The following is a 14976-nucleotide window of genomic DNA, read 5'->3' as shown; positions in this document are numbered from 1 at the left end:
CTGATGCCTCCCATTGGATAAACCCCGTTGGAAGTCAAAAGACAAAGGAGCCCACTGACACTGTCTAAAGTTCATTCCAACAACAGGGATCAGGTAGAGAAGGGTGGAGAGTGGAGGTGAAGGGCCAAATGGGAACTATCCAGAAGGTCACAGTACCAAAGAACAGAAACCAGCGATTGTTACTTGGAGTTGGGAAATAAGCCTGTGTATGTGTAAAACCTGCAAAGGCGAGGAAGGACAATGTCAAGTAGAAGAACACAACAGACAAAGGAGAACAATCTCAGGAGGAAGGTATCATCGCATTTAACGGTTTGGAGGATTTTTTGAACTGTTCTGACATGTTCCTGATAATAAAAACCATTGAGGAGTCTTGTTAAAAAAACATAAAGTTTGGGCCGCATTCTAGATTTTCTGAAGGAAAGTCTCCAAGGGTGATATCTCAACATCTTTTATTTTCAAGAAGGGTTCCAGGTGATTCTTACATTTGTATCACTTTGAAAATACTGATGTCATCCAGGCCTACGTCGTACATGTTAGGAATTAGAGAATTCTTGTTACCATCCACGTGACTGATTTTGCTGGGTCCATTTGTCCTAAAAACATATGTAATAATTGTGGGAACAGGGGTTACCATTCATGTATTGTGACTCTTAGACTGATAAAATGGACATGCCTCACAACTTCAGACCTAAGCCAGTTACATGCTGGTCAAATCGCACAGAATGTCAAAGAGTTGGGAAGGTAAGTGTTAGACTGAGGCAGTTCCAGGAAATATTGGGCCAAACAGGCACCATTACTCCCGGGGTGGACCTCTTGCCATTGGCTCACACGCCACCCTCTGTCTGTAGTCCTCATCTGCCTCCTCTGACTGGAGTAGAGGGGACCAGGGAGGGAGAGAGCCTTGTCTCAGCAGGTGGAGGCCATGGCCTTCACTTATCCTTCACCTCTTTTCTATTTGTTCCCATCAATGGGTAGAAGTTGGGGTTGGTGGTACTGGTGATTAGGCAGCAACCTCCATTCTAGAGCTCAGGAGCATTACAGTCAGAGTGGAAAACAGTATGTAAGGAAAAAATGCTCTTCTGGAGTGCCCCACCGTGGGCAAATATACACAGTTGTTACTAAACAATTGAGACGGTACAGCTGACCTTTAGTTTTTTTCTTTGCACCATGAGCAAACCAAGGATCACAATACGCTGAGAAAAGGAGGCAGAGTATTTTTTCAAGAACTAAAGAAGTGAAGGGAAAACACATGTAGACAAGACTAATCAATACGACTAATAATTGGCACAAGATGAAAACCAATCACATAAGACTGAATAGCACAAATCATATTATGAGAACAAAGCAAATATGACATTGAATTATTTTTTTAAAAGGTCAGATGTATTTTATAAAAGGCCAGAGGGAAAGGCTTATTTATATAGGACACAGCACAGTGCTTTCTGCAACTCAAAATGAGTTATTTGACTTTTTTTCAATGGCAGAGCCAGACTGGTGTAAACTGAAGTTTAACACAAGAATCAGGGGCGCCTGTGTGGCTCAGTCGGTTAAGTGTCAGGCTTCAGCTCAGGTCATGATCTCACGGTTCGTGAGTTTGAGCTCCATGTTGGGCTGTCTGTTGACAGCTAGCTCAGAGCCTGGAGGCTGCTTTGGATTCTGTATCTCCCTCTTCCTCTGACCCTCCCCTGCTTGTACTGTCTCTGTCTCTCAAAAAATAAATAAAAAACATTAAAAAAAATTTTTTAAGTAAAAAAAAAATTTAAAACAAGAATCAGAAACCGATTGTGATCATCAGTCACACCATGTCCTTATGGTAAAACAATCAGGAAGCTTGGGTTCTGTATGGCTCTGTTGCACAGGACCTGCTAGACATCTTCTTGACCTCAGTGTTTGAGAATAAAGCAAGGATATTGGATTAAATAATTGCTAAGGTCCCTTGCAGCACAAAATTCTAAAAACCAAGTATTAAGTCTAAGCGTATTTCAAACATGGACAAACCATTCTCTTTCTGGCCAGAAGTCCTAAGGCGCTATTTCCAGCTCTTTTCATGTATAACACTGCCACCTGCTGTGGTGAATGAAGATTTCATGAACTTGAAGACCAATTGCATTGGAAAACTTTTAAATCCATTGAGCTAGTTCTGAATTTGTTCCCACTCATTGGTCAATTTCAATTTAAATTGGACTACTTGGTTATTCATGTGTATCAAGTGCATGTTTATTCATGCATAAGATAAACATTAAGGTAGTAGATATGAGAATGAGGTAAGTTTCATTTCTACCCAATGCCTTCTGCCTCCCTCCCGTTCTCAGTCAATCCTGTTATTAGTTTGTTGTAAATACTTCCAGAGAAAATCTTGTGTGTATGCATCACTTTCTTTGCATGATGATAGCATCCTATATTGACTACTCTACCTTGCTTTTTCACCTATCTTGTCTTGGATATTGCTTCATGTCTGTTCATTTTCATCGACCTCATAGGTTCCATTTATATGATTGAATTCTAATTCACTTATCCAGTCTCATACTGATGGCCATTTTGGATATGTTTAGACTTTTATGTCTTTTGCTAACTGTCTGCACATGCATGACACTTCTGCACAGATTATCCTTAGGGTAAATTCTTAGAATGGATGGGTTCTAACGGAAAGAGATTGTCAAATAAGCCTCCAAATAACTTGTAATCACTAACATAAAATTTGCAATTATGTGTACTTTTCCTAAAACTATCATCTACACAGAATATTATTAAATTTTTATTTTGCTGGAGATTCAGCAAGTTTTCATGTTTAAAAATCACTTCTGGGACACCTGGGTGGCTCAGTTGGTTAAGCATCAGACTTCGGCTCAGGTCATGATCTCATGAGTTCGAGCCCCATGTCAGGCTCTGTGCTGACAGCTCAAAGCCTAGAGCCTGCTTTGGATTCTGTGTCTCCCTCTCTCTGTCTCTCTGCCCCTCCACTGCTTGTTCTTTGTCTCTCTCTCTCTCAAAATTAAGCAAGCATTACTTTTATAAATAAATAAAAAACAATCACTTTTACATCTTTATAAATTGTCTTCTTAAGTGCTTTGCCTGTTTTCCAATAAAATGATTGATCTTTGTACTGAATTATAAGATATTGATCTCTACTTTCCTATCAATCTATCTGAAAGGAAATATTTATCTTTTATCTGTAGTAAAATTTTTTTTCTATTTGGATTCTTAGTTTTTTATTTTCCTTTATATTATTTTTTATTATGTAAACATTTTATTTATTTATTTATTTATTTATTTATTTATTTATTTATTTAATTTTTAGAAAAAGAGAGGGAGCGAGTACTCACATGCATGTAACAGTGGGAGGGTCAGAGAGACAGGGAGAGAGAGAATTCCAGATAGGCTTCCCTCTGTCAGCACAGAGCCCAACATGAGGCTTGATCTCATGAACCCTGAGATCATGACCTGAGCAGAAATCAAGCCCCGAACACTTAACTGACTGAGTTATCCAGGTGCTCCTAAGTTTAATGACTTCTATATTGTTTTGTTTTACTTAGGTTTCTCCCATTCCAATTTGAAAAAATATTCATATTTTCCCCCAATCTTCTTCTTTCATGTTTTACTTTAAATCTTGGATTCATCTGAAAGTTATTATTGCAGAAAGTATTTTGCAAATAAACAGCCATGTATTCTAATGGGATTTATTTATTTAACAATCCATGTTCCCATTAATTTACTGAAATCTTGCATTTATCACAGTGGCTCTATTTGTGTTATTTTATGTTGATTTGTCTATTTTTAAAAAGCTACCCACTTATGTTATAAGATCTGAGAAAACTTTCATTGCCTAATGATTCATTTTCATATATTTTCTGGGTATTATTGCATGTTTATTTTTTCACACATAATTTAGAATCAACTTGTCCAGCTTCTTCCATTCTCATTCTGCATGTGAACTCCCATAAAAGTTATCTTGGAATAACTTTTATTGTGGTAAAAACCACATGTAAAGTTTGAACGGCTCACCTTGCATGACTGAAACTCTCTCCCTGTTAATAGCAGTTTCCCAGCACCCCGACCCCCAACTAGCCCCTGGCCACCACCATTCCGTTTTGTCTTTCTGTAAATAACTTATTTAACTTAGCATAATATCCTCAAATTTCATCCATGTTGTCGCATATGGCAATATTTCCTTATTTTTCATGGTTGAATAATATTTCATTATATGTATATTAGACATTTTCTATATTCATTTATATATCAATTGACAGCTTGTTTCCACCTCCTGGTTATTGTGCAGGATGCTTTAATAAACATGGAAGGGTGTGCAAATGTCTTTTTGAGATGCTAATTCAAATATTTTGGATCATGTGATAGGTCTGGGTTTTATTTTTTGAGTGGTCTCCACACTGTTTTCCATAAGAAATTCACAATTTTACCTTTCCACCCAAAGTACGCAAGTCTTCCAATTTCTCCACATCCTTGTAAACCCTGATTTACGGGGGCGTGTTTTTGTTTGTTTGTTTTTTATAATGGTTATACTAACAGGAATGAAATAATATCTCATTTGTGGTTCTGATTTGCATTTCCTTCGTGTTTAGTGATATTGCGTATATTTTCACATACCTGTTGGCCACTTGTTATGTCTTCTTTGGAGAAACGTCTGTTCAAGTCTTTTGTCCATTTCTTAATTGAGTTATTTGGGATTGCATTTTCTTTTTCTTTCTGGTATTGAATTGTAAGAGTTCATTATGTATTTTGAGCGTTAACCTCTTATCAGATACACGGTTTGCAGATATTTTCTCCCATTCAGCAGGTTTCTTTTTCATTTTGTTGGCTGTTTCCTTTAGGCCGCGCATAAGCATTTTAGCCTGCTGTGTAATCCCCCTTGTTTATTGTTGTTTTTGTTGCCTGTGCTTTGGGTGTTAAATCAAAGAAATCATTACCATGACCAATGTTATGAAAGGTGTCCTCTATGTTTTCTTCTAAAGATTTTAGAGTTTTAAGTCTTGATACTCATTTTGAGTTGATTTTTATGACTGATGAAATATAGGGTTCAGTTTCATACTTTTTTCTGTGGATATACAGGTTCCTCATCACCATTTGGTGAAGAGACTCCCCCATTGTGTAGCATGGCACCCTTCTTGATCATTTGGCTGTATGGGTTTACTTTTGGGTATTCTATTCTGTTCCATTGATCTATATGTTATGGTTATGCCAATACCACAGTGTTTTGATGACTGTGGCTTTGTAATATGTTTTCAAATAAGGAAGTCTTGGGTCTCATCTTTGCCCTTTATCATGATCATTTTGGCTATTCAAGAACCTTTGTCATTCTAGATGAATTTGGGGATTAATTTTTATATTTCTGTCAAAACACTATTGAGATTTTGATAAAGATTGCATTGAATTTATAGATTGCTTTGGGTAATATGTACATTTTAACAGTATTGAGTCTTCCAATCCAAGGACATGGGATATTTAAAAAAATTTTTTTATCCATTCAATCACTCTATGTCTTTTGACTGGAGAATTTTTTCCATTCTCATTACTGATAAGGAAGAACTTACTATTGCTGTTTTGTTAAATGTTTTTGGTCTGTCTTACAGCTCTGCTGCCCCGTTTTCCTCTCCTGCTAATTTCTTTTGTATTTCATTAATTTTATATAGTGATATGCTTTGATTCCTTTCTCATTTTCTTTTGTGTAGGTTATATAAGTAATATTTTTCTGGTTATCATGGATTTTCATAAAGCATCTTATATTAATTCATTTTAAGCTGATAACTTAAATTTCAATGGCATACAAATACACTTTTACTTCCCTTTTCTATGTTATTGATGTCACAGATTACACCTTTTTATATTGTGTATCCTTGAACATATTTTTATAATTATAGTTTCTTTCTATTTTTACCTTTTAACTTCTATACCAAAATAAAAGTGATTAACATATGGCCATTATAGAATTATAATATTCTTTATTTGTCTCTATATATACTGTTACCAGTAAGCTTTATATTTTCATATGCTTTTTGTTGCAGGGTAGTTAAACGTAAAGACCAGCAATGCCAAATAGAAGCAAGGCATGATTTTATTTTACAACCTCATGCTTTTATTATGGCCTGGCCAAACCCGATTGCCCTGGTGTTAAGGAACAGAGAATGGCCCCGAACAAGGGTGGCAGTGGGCTTATATGGACAGAACACATCATCATTTAGTTAACCAATTACAGTTCATGCATTCCTTGGTAGCCAATTACATTGTAATACACAATGTAATTAGTTTTGGCGAGAACCTATTATTTTAAAGTTCTTTGTCCCTTTAAAATGACCAAGCATAGTTAGACACCTAAGATACAGCGAGAGACAGTGACTAGGTGACTTTCACCTGGGGACTTTGCTTCAGCCTGGTCTTCGTAGAGGGGTGGGGTTACTTAACAGAATCTTGAAAAACAAGTTAAACTTTAGGTTACAATGTTCCTTATCGAGTTACATTCTTAGGGTTTTTCCAGATGGCCCAATCTTTAATTACTCACCAGAATGGGAGTTTAAACCGAACTTCTATACAGTAAGCTCTCTGACATCTTATAAGTTGACCTGTTACATTTCATAAATTGACCTATAACACTTTTTTTGTTGCTGTTTAGTGTCTTTTTGTTTTCATTTGAAGGACTTCCCTTCTATTTCTTGAAAGGTATTATGTCTGTTTACGAAACGTTGGTCCAAATAAAGTGCTGACCTTGAGTGGAATAAAATATTTTTTGAAAATAAACTGACATTTACCAAAAGAAAAAATACATATACTGCTAGGAGCCATTTCTGAAATAAGGCAGGCAGGTGTGCAAGGCCTCCCACTGTCAGGTGGCAACCGTCATCTACCCCCACTCAACCCCGACTCAATTTCTGCTTGAGCACAGACCCCCAAGGTGACCCCCAAGGCGCCTGACTGACTGATATCAAGAGTGACTTGCCTTCTTATGCTAAAAATATGTGAATTGTACCTTGTGGAAAAATTTGTTATAGGAATTTCTTCTTTTGTGATTATAGGAGCAAATGTTACATTTCTTGAGAAAACCTGTTTTTCCTCCCCTCAGGAAAACAGGCTATTGACCCTTGCTCACAAAGACCTACCTCTTGCCTTTGCTATAGTAAAAACTTTGCCTTGTATTTGAGTGCTACAGATCGCTTCCTTCCCCATCTGATAAACATCTAGTCACTTACTGATAAAGGTATGCATGAGTCGTCCACCAATCTATGTTCTGGGAAATTTTTACATACCAAAGAATTTGTTATCAAAAATTATTGTCTAAGGCAATTGCCACTTCTGTTTTGTACCCCATACATTTTGTCAACAAATAAAGCTGACTCTCGGGTCAGGAGAGAGACGCTGCCTGAAGAAAGAAGCCAGGGCTCTCTCACTCTCTTTCATCGACACCATCCATCCTTCAGGGAGCCCTGGACCTGCTGGAGCTGGACTCTGGCAATATACATCTTGTTATTTTCCAAATCCTCTCAACTTGAGATATTTATTTATTTATTTATTTAATGATCTGAATAATGTCATGGTGGAAGGTTGTGAGATGCAGCCAAGGAAGATAATAATCAGAACAGGAAAAAGAAGCAGATGGTATTCTCAAAGTGTAAGAGATTATAGCTTAGCACAGGGACACAGTTTGATATGAAATCACACTGAAGGGAGTCATCAGCTACATGGCAGTACTGGTAGGTGTTGTGTCTGTTGAGGGGGACGAGTACTGAACTTAGGAAGCATAATAATTTAGGTGACTCTGTCCATTGCTTTCCATTTCTATTGTTTTCTGGATCAATTATTACAACCAACTTCAAATAACCCTTCAGTTCTCACCCCTGTCCCCCAACTTACCCTTCAGATTGCAGCCATAGTGTCTGTTTTCCCAGAACTTAGAATGCAAACTCCACGAAAAGAGTGACCTTAAAGTATTATTCTTGGCTGTTTTCTCAGTGTCTGGCATGGAGTCAGGCAGACAGAAAGCACTCAATAGATATTTGTTGAATTAATGAATAAGTAATGAAGTAAAAGACTCTGGCCCTCGAATTGCTGTCCTCGCCTAAAGGCACCCTCTTTCATGTTGACTTTGCATTCATGAGAGCTCACTTGGCAAAACTGGAAAAATCTTATGCTGATCTAGATGTTTGTAGGTTCAGCATTGTAAGCTCAGCTGAAACTTCTACGTATACTCTCTTTCCTCCTAAGAATCAAGAAACTTCATGAACAATTTCAATTAAAGACACATCAGCAGCACCTTCCTTGCATACCTTTCACTGGCTTAGCAGAATTCTATTGATTTATGTTTTTAGACATCCCCAGAGAATAAATGAATGTTTTGTTTTCTTTTTAAAACTGTATGTCTTTTTAAAAAATTTTTTAAACATTTATTGATTATTGAGAAACAGAGATAGACAGAGCATGAACAGGGGAGGGGCAGAGAGAAGGGGAGACACAGAATCGGAAGCAGGCTCCAGACTCTGATCTGTCAGCACGGAACCTGATGCAGGGCTTGAACCCACAAACTGTGAGATCATGACCTGAGCTGAAGTCGGATACTTAACGGACTGAGCCACCCAGACACCCCAAATGTTTTGTTTTCGATTAGAGACCACAAAGTTTTAGAGCATATTAGTTTTGTTTTTAGCTCTATTATATAACATTCTGTCTAGAGGTAGAGAGTAGGGCATTGGGGTCATTGTGGGATTAATTCACAAAGTTTCTGGTTTTGTCCTTTATGTATCTATTGCTCAAATATTTAATAAACATGTTTTTAGAGAGAGAGAGAAAGAGAGCATGAGCAGGGGAGAGGGACAGAGCAAAAGAGAGAGCAAAAATACCCACTGTGGAGCCCAATGTGGGGCTTGATCTTACAACCCTTTGGCCATGACCTGAGCCAAAATCAAGAGTTGGATGCTCAACTGACTGAGCCATCCAGGCACCTTTCAATACTTTTATTAATATTCTTGAACACTTAGGAAAATATTGTGGTCGCCAATTTTGTCTCACACTTAAGTGTCTGATGCAGCCAATTGTCTTGATGCTGAATTATTCTCATTTTTAATTATGTAGTCCTATAGATATGCCATTTGAAGTGGCATAGTCTTATTTTACACATAATGTCCAGAGGCCTAGGAGATAACTAATTCTTCATTTAACACTTTAGCTCCTGTTATGGATTTTCCCATGTTCTTCATAGCAAACATGGACAGATGAAGTATATATTTTTATACACAGATTTATATACAGATATTACATAAGTATGTGTATATGTAGTTTACCTGTAGTACACATGTGTATGTATGTGTGTGTGGTCTAAGATGAGACAGTAGAAAACTTGTCATACAGGTGAAAGAGGAAATGGATACCTAACATGTTCTAAGTGTGATGATTTACTACCCCCTTTTAGGCATGACAATAACAACACAATATGTGCATTGTTAATAACATTTTACACTATAGGAGAGTAAGTCTAAAAAGGTTAAAACAGCAGAACTATGATTAAAATTCTGGCCTTTAAACACAAATTGAAAAGTTCTTTTCATTACACCTACTGTTTGCACAGGACGAAAAAGGACTTGGACTACAATGAACATTCAAATACAAACGATCAGTTCTGTGGAAATGCAAAAAGTAGTTTGGAGGGTGAGGGGAGTGACTGGGTGGCTCAGTCAGTTAAGCATCCTACTCTTGATTTCGGCTCAGGTTAGGATCTCATGGTTTGTGGGTTGAAGCTCTGCATCAGGCTTTGTGATGAATATGGAACCTGCTTAGGATCCTCTCTCCTTCTTACTCTGCCCCTCCTCCACTCACATTCTCTCTCTCCCTCTCTCTCTTTCCCTCTTTCTTAAAACAAATAATAAATAAACTTAAAATAGTTTGGAGGTATTCTGGGAATAAGATATATACGGCCTCAGGTAAAACATATTCAATTATGTGATGACATTTCTGCTTGAAGTTTGGAAAACTTTACATAAATTTAATAAACACTTTCAGTATCAACTTCAAAAAAAACTCTGTGTGTTATAGAATGAACTGTATTCCCTTCAAAAGACACGTGAAGGTCCTAATTCCTAGTACCTCTGAGTGTGACCTTACTGGAAATAGGGTCTTTGTAGATGTAATCGATGAGATAATACTGGAGTAGGGTGAAACTATAATTCAATATGACTGTTGTCCTTCTAAGAAAAGGGAATTTGGGACATGGACACTGACACGCGGGGAAGATGGCCCTGTGAAGATGAAGGGAGAGACTGAAGGCAGGCTGCCATAAGCCAAGAAACACCTGGTTTCTTGGTGTTTCCAACTTCTATCAGACGCTGGAGGAGGCAAGGAAAGACCCTTCCCTGGAGGCTTTGGAGGGAGTCTGGCCCAGCCAGCACCTTCATTTCAGACATTAGGCTTCAGAACCGTGAGAGAATGAACTTCTGATGTTTTAACTCACCCAGTTTCCAGTACTTTGTTATGGCAGTGCTAATTGCCTTTGATACGGCCGTATGGAAATTATTACACTGTTAGGCCTTGAAAGGAACACAAGAGCTAATTATTGATTCGTTTACCAAATGTTTTGAGTACCAGCTTTGTGCCAGGTACTCTTGGATGGGAAGAATATGCGCTGCACACATAATGAACAAAAACAGTCATGCTCCCTGCTTTTGTGGCACTTACACTCTAGTTGGGGAGAAATATAATTTAAAAAGATCGCATACAGAAAAGTAAAATTTCAACTGTGGTTAGGTTCAAAATTATCTGTGATACAACTATAAGTATATATAATGAGAAAGTAACCATGTAGGATTGTTGGGACAGACATTCTCGAAGAAATGACAATTGAAGTGAGATCTAAAGGAAAAATCTCATTATCTCAATGATGGGTAAATGAGGATATGGTAAAATATACCAGGCAGAGGGTAGAGCACATACAAAGGCGCAGGGGGAGTGAGGTTGGCAAGTTCAAGGTCTGGAGCAAAGACCATTGATGCAGGAATGTAGGGAGGCAGGAGGAACACGTAGGGGGAGACTGGAGAGACAGAAGGAATCAGACAGTGTGTCCTGAAGGCCATGCCAAGAGGTAGCTGGACTTTTATTTATCCATCCTAAGAGCATGTTAGACAAAGCAAGGTGTACACATTTAGTCCAAAGAAAAGAGCTAGTGGCTGATGGTGTGTTTGTACAAGATTATGTCCTGGGTTCTTCCTACTTAGATTATCCAGTGTCCTGAGAGCCAGGAAGAGACGTTGTAATCTGAGACTGTGTCACTGAAATCGGGAAGGAGCACTGAGAGGACAAGGGAGCACGAGCATATTCAAAGCCTAGGGGGTTACAGCGTCAGTGGTTCAGAGAGAGTGTTTCAAGGACCCTGCGCGAGAGCAACACCAGCAACATCTGAGTCTTTGGGAGTCAGCCTTGCCCCAAAGAGCAAGAGAAAAAGAAAATGGCAAAGAAATTGTGAAGATCGGTTATAAGTATCAGCTTGACAAGGCTATAGTACCTAGTTATGCAATCAAACACTAACTAGTGGGCTAGGAAGAAATTTTGTAGTTGTGATCAACATCTATAATCAATCGATTTAAATGAAGGAGATTATCCTTGCTAATCTGGGTGAGTCTGATCCAACCAGTTGTAAAACCTTGAGAGGAGAACTGACATTTCCCTCAAGAAAAGTGTGGCCTGTGGATGATAGCATCAGTTTCTAGGCTGCACTAAAGATTTCAGGCTTGCCTAGCCAGCCTCCACAACCACATCCATCAATTTCTTGCAATTTCTTTATTAAAATGTGTTGACGTTATGTCCTACTCATTCTGTTTCTCTGCTAGGACACTGACTGGCATGGACATGAAGGTGCGAGGAGGCATGGTTGATGAAGCACCTTCTAGGAATCTCAGAAATAACTGGAGGGGTTAGGGTAGTGAGCAGCAGACTGAATTTCCCACGGTGAAAGTGGAGGACCAAACCGGAGAAATATGGTTTTGTGATCGTTATTTTGAAAACATGTTAACACTCAGGCTGTTAGGATCTGTGGCAATGTCCTTCCATGCTAGTGGACAGATTTAGTGATGGTGGAAGTTGGGGGAAGTAAAGACTGTCTCTGAATGTTATTTATGGCCTTACTGAACTTTTCCTCAAAGTATTTCTCTTAGTTCTTTTCGCTTTGTAATTTCTACTAGCAAGAGTAGGAGAATTTTTTAAAAATGCAGACTTTTTATAGAACTGGACTTAGACTGTCAACTTGTGGATATTTAGCTTCATAGTCTAGTGTTAACAAAAACAAATACATAAACAAATGCATGCACACAAATATTCTTAAGACTTGTTAAAATGGGAACAGACTTTAAATTCTTCACTGTATGCCTTCATTTTATAGAAGGAAAACTTGAGGCACAGAGGATGAAGTAGTGGGTCACTCATCATATCTTCATTTGACTGATTTGACGACCTTTTTGATACATCCTCTATGTGCTCCTCCAGAGTTCAAAATGGAGTAAGATAGGCTAGCGGCACAAATTGGACAGATAGGAGATTTGGGGTGAGACTATGGATAGGATGAGGTTCAGAAGTGGTTGAGGCTGAAGGATGGTTCTTAATACATCATTTTGTCATACAATTAGTGTTAAAAACCAGTATAGGGGCTCCTGGATGGCTCAATCAGTTGAGCGTTTGGCTTCGGTTCAGGTCATGATCCCATGGTTTGTGGATTTGAGCCCCGAGATGGGCTCTGTGCTGACAGCTAGCTCAGAGCTTGGAGCCTACTTCAGATTCTGTGTCTCCTTCTCTCTCCTACCCTCCCCTGCTTGCACTGTCTTTCTCTGCCTCTCAAAAAAAAATAAATTAAAAAAAAAAAACAGTGTAAAATACATATTTGATAAAATGGAAGACCTTACCATAAATAGCAAAATGCCCATCATACCCTTTATGTTCTCCACTTCCTTGAGGCAACTCTTTATCTGCTTTTATTTTTTATCATCTCATAGCTACCAGAATAACTTATAATTATAAGCTTCTATCTTTATTTAAACAATATTCATAGACTCCTTTTATAAAAGGTGACATGTTAACTCATCATTAGCTAATTTCCCTATCTATTCTCATTTCCTATATTCAGTACTTATTATTTTTAGATTTCCTATTTATTACCACTATAATTTCATTGATTCAGTTCAGTGACATTCCTTCTTCTACCAGCTTTAGTCATTATCTTGCACCTTTGCTTATTTAGGATGAGACTCTTAGGGTTTCACCCCTCTCTCCAAATCTCTTCCCTCTTTTTCCCATTCTGTCAGTCACAACTTTTCTTTTACATTCTCAGGTTTTTCAATATTAATATTCTGTTCACTAGCCCTACCTGTATCTTCTATATTTTTCCTATAAAATGATTCTAATCAACACCAATTATATTATTGTGACTATATAATTTTTCACCCAAAGTAGGGCCAAGTAGTATGCTTACTAAACATCTCTTCTCTATTCACTCAGTGTCTGCATTTCTGGGCTGCTCAGTGGAGCATCTTTCCAGCATAAAGGTCAAAAAGTATCTCTTCCCTTACACCTCACCAGTTATTTAAGGTCTTGTAAAGTTTGTATTTTCTTGTTTATTTCTCTCTTGTTTTTCCAATTATCTTTTTTGGGGAGGGCAAAAAATGACATACTATGTCATACTGTCATAGTTTATCTAGCTTCATGATTATTTAGTTCATTGCACCAAGTCTTCCAACTCTTTGGAAGAAACTTCTCTACCAGAGCTTCTATCCTACTGGGCCCATTTAGACTGGCTGTTTTCTAAGCTTTAGCATAGCTATGTTGTTCCAGACATCCTCTTTTCTAGGTCAAATACACGTTTTCCTTCCTGGAAACAGTTATGATTTTTTTTTAATTGTTGGTGCTCTAAAATTTACAAGGATTTTTCAGTCCTTCTACTCAGCAATCAGGAAATCCTCTGCTGAAAAAGTCCTTCCCAATTTGGAAGATTTTTTTTCTGCCAGCTGTTTCATTGATAATATTCCCCCCCCCTCCCATTTTCACTGTTCTCTCTCTCTGGGATTCTAAGTCAAAAGACGGTTACAGAGTTACTGTGGATTTGGACAAGACTAACCCTACTATTCTTTGTGGATCAAACACATGCAAGGTCACTGGGGAAATAGGAACGGGAGGGAAATCAGACCCAGTTGAGCAATGTTGTCTACAGTGAGAAAGAAGCTTAATTAGGGTCTTCAATATATATTCCAGAAAAATGGAAAAGTACATTTCCAAGTCCATTTTTTTTTTCATTTTCCAGCAGGGTAGGTTAATTCTTAGTGTGTCTCCTGGAGGGAAATCATCTGAAGACTGTAGAGAACATTGAGAAAACATGCCTTGCTTTCTGACATCCCACTCTTTCAGATCCAAAGTGCCCTGACTACATTTACATCCCCCATCTCCACAACATGTTTAACAGAGAAACTATATTCCAGAATCGTGTAACTTTAACATTTGATATTCCTCTTTAGTGGCAAACAACAGGAAATCCATTGCTTTAAGTCTTTTTTTTAAAAACCTTCACTTGTTTTCACTCATCAGACTGGAGGTGTGTAGATGCTAGTGACAGTTCCATTGCTCACAGATGTCGGGGTTGGTAAGACACATCAAGCTGGTGCCTCTGGATTTTCTGGTCCTTTTTTTCATAACTGCAAGATGGCTGTTTCAGCACTAGCCATCACATCCATGTTCAAGATAGGACAAAGGAGATAGAAGAGCCAAAAATAGCCAGAAAATACGACATTGATTCCTGTCCCCACTCCAGCAGACTTCTCCTCACAGCTCAGAGTGATCTACCTATAAAAAAAAGAGGCCATAAAGATTTCCAGCTGCTATAGAAAGAGCCCATGCGGATGAAGGGATTAGGAATGCCTTTTGTGTAGCCAATCACCACGGTCTGCCCCATTATTTCATAAGTCAGCAGAATACTTTGAACAAATAAATGCTTAATATGACATATTTTCT

The 14976-nt window shown here is 38.1% G+C and overlaps 1 long non-coding RNA gene across 1 annotated transcript; it reads right to left on the bottom strand.

Moving 5' to 3' along the window:
* Nucleotides 1–432: 432 nt before the first annotated feature.
* Nucleotides 433–4641, bottom strand: LOC115303977. The gene is made up of 2 exons (XR_003914295.1): nt 4603–4641; nt 433–593 (listed from the first exon to the last, which is right to left on the bottom strand). It is a non-coding gene; the product is annotated as an uncharacterized LOC115303977 (long non-coding RNA).
* Nucleotides 4642–14976: the final 10335 nt, after the last annotated feature.

This window comes from Suricata suricatta, chromosome 10 (assembly GCF_006229205.1).
Source record: "Suricata suricatta isolate VVHF042 chromosome 10, meerkat_22Aug2017_6uvM2_HiC, whole genome shotgun sequence".
NCBI classification, from domain to species: domain Eukaryota; kingdom Metazoa; phylum Chordata; class Mammalia; order Carnivora; family Herpestidae; genus Suricata; species Suricata suricatta.
Note: the sequence above shows the minus strand (reverse complement) of the source record. Positions and strands in the feature narration are given on the sequence as shown.